Raw genomic sequence first — 6,404 nt, forward strand, 5'->3', positions numbered from 1 at the left:
ATTTTCACCATATACAAAGGCAGTATCATTTTAGTCCTACTATTACACTGGTGGTAATTACTGATAGGTCACTATAAACAGTATGGATTTATGTTTTAAAATATAAATTTACTTTTTTACTAGTTCTTTGGTTCATATTCTTGCTTTAAAATACAAATTTACTTCTTATTTGTCTCAAGTTCATACTTTTGCTTTGCCAGTAATGTCTAGATATTTCTTCAGTAAATAAAATTAAATCTCCATGATTTTATTACAGAACTCTGCTACAATAAACTGTAATTCTTATTGTGTCCAGCAATAAACTAATGGAAAAGAAGTAATTCTTAGTGGGTCTGCTCTCGTTCTGCTCTCACTCGTCGCGCAGTAAAAGTCTTGAATCGTTTTTTGATGTACGTAAACAGCTATCGTCACGACACAATAATGGGCTTAATCTTCAATCAAATAAATAAATACTTTGTAAAATGACAAAATGCGATAGGTGTCTCGTTCTAGCATTTAGTAGTTCGTCGTAATCACTTATTTGTAATAAAGTAACACAGTGCTGTTGGAAGCGATCTACAGATGCGAAAAATATGGTAGCTGAGAGTATGGACCTGAAGAGTTTCATATTACTCCAGAATAGTAAATACTGTAAAGGTATTTATTATTTCATTGTAATGATAATAATAATTTCTTAGGTTAGTCATTGAATGTGACTATTATAGTGAAGAGCAAACAAAAAGTTTATTTGTACCCGTAGAGACTTTAAGATACTCTTGGCCCTAACTGAAATCCTATCTAAATACAGCAGAGTTTGTATTTTCGCAATCCTATAGAATTAAGTACCGTAATTAACTACCGCCAAAAAATAAAGAAAAACAAAACTGTCGAAACAAAAACCGTTCTTTCCGATGCACCTTCATTGTCTTGTGGAAAGCATCCAAGTACATAACATAAATATTTAAAAACCGCGTACTTCGGAATGCAATACACTCCGCCACACACCGTCAGGTGGCTTGCGGAGTATGGATGTAGATGTAGATGTAGTGTCTCCATTTGCCAGATATCATGTTATTTGCAATTTAATGCTAAGGGGCACAGCATATTGCATACATTAATTAGATTTTTGTGTAAGGAAATCAAAACTGTTTTCAGTCATTCCAAAATTATTTTAGTCCTCCGCAGATAGCTTCCTTATTTACTTGTTGGATGTCTCCAAAAGATTTCTGCTAAATACTCGTTCTGTATATAACATTCGTGCGTCTATTTCTCTTTCTTTTTTTTTTTTTCTTTCTTCATATCAGCGAAAGGAAAAAGCGAACTTCATCCAAAGCTTACAAGCCAGTTTCGACTTCTCCCTGTGAATTAGTTCACTTGTTGCCATCTCCCGAACTGCGTAAGAAGCATTTCCAACTTCAGTATGTGGAAACATTTAACTTACATGTGAGGTTAGTGGTGGGGAGTTGCATGTACAATTGGAAGACTAGTTTCATACTGCTGAAATGTAGCGTGCTAGCTTCCTTACTAATGCAATAAATATGCTGTCATCATTTTATGACTTTTGTTAGTCACAATGAGCTCAATTAAATAGTTTTCTCATTCTTCTATAAAATCCATTTGAAATTAGAAGGCTAATTTAGCACATTCAACTACTTAATCATTTAAGTGTCATTTTGTACATGTTTCTCCCCTCATTTGCATTTCTACATATATGCACAACACAGACAGACTCCTACCACACATCTGAAGATTGGTGGAAATAAATGTGTGAACCGTTACCGTTACATGAGTGTACCCGTAGTTAAAGGAGATGTTCAAAGTATCGTCCTTGTACTTGGATGTAGGCCTATACCCGTCGACACAGTGAGTTTCTAATCCTTTGAAACACCCCTGCATCATTTCGAAATTCTTAACAAGCATTGACAAGTCTTTGTTCCAATTCTTCAACCGTCCTAACCGGAGTGGCTTATACTACACCTTTAACCTGACTATAAACACAGAAATCCATGGGGTCAGATCAGGTGATCTTGAAGGCCACGGTACAGGTTCTTCTCTTTGTCCATATCAGCGCGTTGGATGTCTTCTCACCATAGTAACAAAATGTGCCGGTGCTCTATCATGCATGTTCCGCATCATCTGGCGTCGCTCTAAGGAAACATCATGAAGCAATCATGCAATTTGATGCCGCTGAAACTGAAAGTAATTCCGTCCACAGAGTCTGTTTGGTAACGTGTACGGCCCATTAAGACGACCACCTAGTACCCCTAACCACACACTCAATGAGACATGTCGCTGTTGTGAGGAGTTAATGCATAGCATGTAAGTTGGAGCCTACATGAATCTAAACGTGAGAATTGTGATAACGGCCGGTCCCCCATGTTTAAACACGCGGTATCGGCCGTTATCCGGTCGGCCGCACATTCAAATACGCACGCCGCCAGTTACGCAGCCTGGTTTCCTAAGGCCGCCACGGCGACACGAGAGCGCTCCCACGAACGATTACGCCGCCCCCAGCTGCCATAGAGAATGAACAACACAGTGATAAATCTTTTGTATCTGTATATATCTCTACATTCAAATCTACTGTTAGCAACTGCCATTACAGCAACAAAGCTATGTATTATTTTTACTATTTTTTATTAGACTTAGAATAAATTAACATCTGAATTCTCTGTTCACGAACGACAGCTGTTCCTCGCTCCTGTATCCACTAAAGAGCCACACAGCGTGTAAAGGAAGACATAAGAAAACACACCATCGCGAGTGAACCCAGCTTTATCTGTAAATAAAACGTTATTGTCAAACGTAGGTTGTCTTCGGCTCGTTGTTGCATCCACTGACAGAACGTTAATCTAGGACTAAAGTCATACACACTTTTAAGACACAGAACTCGTTGAATGTGGTACGGCTACATTGCATTATGGTGCATTATTCTCCAACACCACTGTGGCTCAGTTCAGGAATTTGTGTCATTTTCCTTGTCGTAGTTCCTGGAGACTATTTCTACCACCAAATCTTCAAGCACAGGTGTAAGTTGTGCAGACCTACCTACTAGCGCAACATGTACAAAGCTCCCAGTTGCTTGGAGGTGTCGATGCACCCTCGTAAATGTTCAGCTCTGGCGGTGCCTTCAGGCTGGGTTGATTCCTGGTACAAGGGTGCAGCCTCTCGTGCATTGCCATTACCCTTACTATGCATTAAATGCATAACCGCATACTCATTGTTACTGTAATGTCCCATGTCACTAACAACACCTGTACAAAGCATGTGACGCTAAGAAGACAACTGACACTTTGGCTGTGAACTGTACTGTCGTATCTACTTTGTTTACAACATTATGCTGCATTATTAATTATCATTTCATGCATTACATATTGGTAAACGACTTTTGTATACATTTTCTCTTTCACTCTGACATTCCCTTCGTTGTTAGACACTAGTTATACATTATTAACAAAGCAAAACTAAAAATCTTTATTTGAGGTAACCTTTCACCATACAAAGTGGGCTGTTAAGGGGACAACATGCTCCCATAGTCTGACACCTACTTGTTCGAATTAACTTCAGAACATTCATTATAACGTCCTATACATCACACTGCATTAATAAACGAGCACCAAACCATTGAAACTTCCTAAAAGCTTTTGGTTCGGAGTGTCATAGAGTATTACCACAAGAAAGACTAGCATATTGTGATTTGTAGATAAGTCACCATATTTAATCAGGTCCTGTCGAAACAGTAGCTAAAGATAGTTTATTTATAATTATAGAATATATAGTCAGCAAAAACTTTATTTATGCAGATGACATAACATTGGCCACATGATGTGAGAATTTGCAACTATTTTTGGTCAAAAAGTAAGAACTAATTGAGATTAATACCACTGGTGTATAGCTGACCAGCTGCTTGTAAATATTTCAGAAACTGATGATATTTATTTTAATCTAATGCTACAAAAAAGAGAATAAAAGTGTCAAATTATTGGGTCTCCTAACAGATAAAATGCTCTCGTATGATGAACATGCCCGAAACCCAAGTCGTAAACTTGCATACCTATTTACCTGCTATGTAAACTAAGAAATTCTGCTAGCAGAAAGTTACTGCTTCTGTCATTCTACACCTTTTTTCGCTCATAGTTGCTGTATGGGGTTCTGTTATGGGAAAATCTTCAGGATCAAACTATATATTCAAATGGCAGAAAACAGCAGCGAGATGTATTATAGGATTGTTTCCGTGGGGATCCTGTAAAAATCATTTCAAAGAAATAAATATAATAACACTCCCAATCATGAAGAGATGTAATTGTGTAGTATACGAGGCGTGGCTATAAAAAAGGGACTGCTGCTGTAAAAAATTTTATTTCAAATACACACATATTAAGTTATTTTCACCCTGAGTACACTCCCCTCATACCTCCTTACAATGCTCAATGCGAATTTTCCACTTATGGAAAGAGTGCTGGAAGTCTTCCTCTGTGAGCTTCTTCCTTACATGTGCCACTTTTCATTCACTGCTTCAATCAGTTGAAATCTTGTTCCTTTTAATGCAAACAGTGGGATGCTGCACTTTGTAAAAAAACCTCTTAACAGACAATGAGGTAAGAGCCTGTGCGATTTTCATTTTTTCTCGCGCAGGGGAGCAAGAACCTCGAGATAGTTCATTAACGTTCATTAACGTTAGACTATTAATCAACGTCACGTTGATTAATAGTCTAACGTTAATGAACCCAGTGGAGATACACAATTCCACAAATATGGAAAAAAAATCGTTATCGCTTTGTATCTTGATTTGCTCATTCGAGCTTTTCCCACTGTCGGTGTAGTTGGGCCCTTCCAGCGCCGGGATTGGCGTTTAGGGAAAAACCAAGATTCGTCACATGTTATCACTAGTTGCAAGAAACTAGGATAATTTTCGTGATATTAAAATTGTCAATATAAACACTTTGACGAGCGTCTTTTTGTTCGGTCGTGTCAGTTTTTAGTACCAGTTTCGCACACACTTCTCTCATGCTAAATAGCTAACTTAAAATTTTCCTCACGCATTATTTGTCGATTCCTACAATTTCAGCAACAGACAGGATACTCGGCTGACGGTCAGATCGAATCAGACCACCTACTGTTTTAGTATTATTAAATGAACACACCGTCATTTAACTGTATTGTTGTTTATTTAATTACGACCTAGGTTTCGGTCTTATTTGCGAAGTAAGCTCTGTTTCCTGCTTGTATTCTTTCCCTTATAGCCTTTCCAACACTGATCTCATTTGTTATTAGGACTCCCAACTAGTTAAAAGAGGACACTCGTTTGAAGCATTTCCCATTGGTGTTTAGGTTTTTAGGGGCTCTTCTGGCCTCAGATTGTGACGTCGCCATATATATTGTTTTGTTTTCATTTACTATGAGGCCAATTTTTAAGGCTTCTGTTTCCATTGCCAGTATGTTTCTTGGAGTATACCGATATTTCTTCCTACTACAGCAACGTCATCGGCGTGTGCACACATCTGGCTAGTTTTCATAACTATGGTGCCTCTTTTGTTGATTTACTTACTACACTATGCAGGGCTACGTCGAATAGGACAGTAGAGAGACCATCACCTTGCTTCACGCTTTTATTCAAGTCAAAGCTTTCACTTGTTCTGCTAAGAAACTTTACTTTTGCTCTTGTCTCTGTCATTGTCATTCTCATTAGTCTTATTAGTTTAGCACATATACCAACTTCTTCCAGTACTCTATATAGTTCTTGCCGATTTATGCTGTCAAAGGCTTGTTTGAAGTCGATGAATACGAAATGCAGATCTATATCATATTCATAGAACTTTTCCATCATTTCTCATATCACAAGTATTTGATCAGTTGTTCCTCTGTCTGGTCAAAGCCAAACTGATATTCCCCTAGTATGCCTTCTGAACACATCTTTATTCTTTCGTTTCATATACTTGTGAAGATCTTATAAGTTATTCTTGGGAGTGTCATACCTCCATAATTTTCAAATGCTGATCTGTTCCCTTTCTTATAAATGGGGATTATTATTCCAGTTTCCCAATAATCTGGCACAGTTTCTGTTTCCCATACATCTGATATTAAAGTGTACAATTCCTTTATTACAGCCACACAACCAGTTTTTATTAATTCATCGATTCCCCATGAACCATGGACCTTGCCGTTGGCGGGGAGGCTTGCGTGCCTCAGCGATACAGATGGCTGTACCGTAGGTGCAACCACAACGGAGGGGTATCTGTAGAGAGGCCAGACAAACGTGTGTTTCCTGAAGAGGGGCAGCAGCCTTTTCAGAAGTTGCAGGGAAAAAGTCTGGATGATTGACTGACCTGGCCTTGCAACATTAACCAAAACGGCCTTGCTGTGCTGGTACTGCGAACGGCTGAAAGCAAGGGGAAACAACGGCCGTAATTTTTCCCGAGGGCATG

The sequence above is a fragment of the Schistocerca gregaria genome, chromosome 3 (assembly GCF_023897955.1).
Source record: "Schistocerca gregaria isolate iqSchGreg1 chromosome 3, iqSchGreg1.2, whole genome shotgun sequence".
NCBI lineage: Eukaryota > Metazoa > Arthropoda > Insecta > Orthoptera > Acrididae > Schistocerca > Schistocerca gregaria.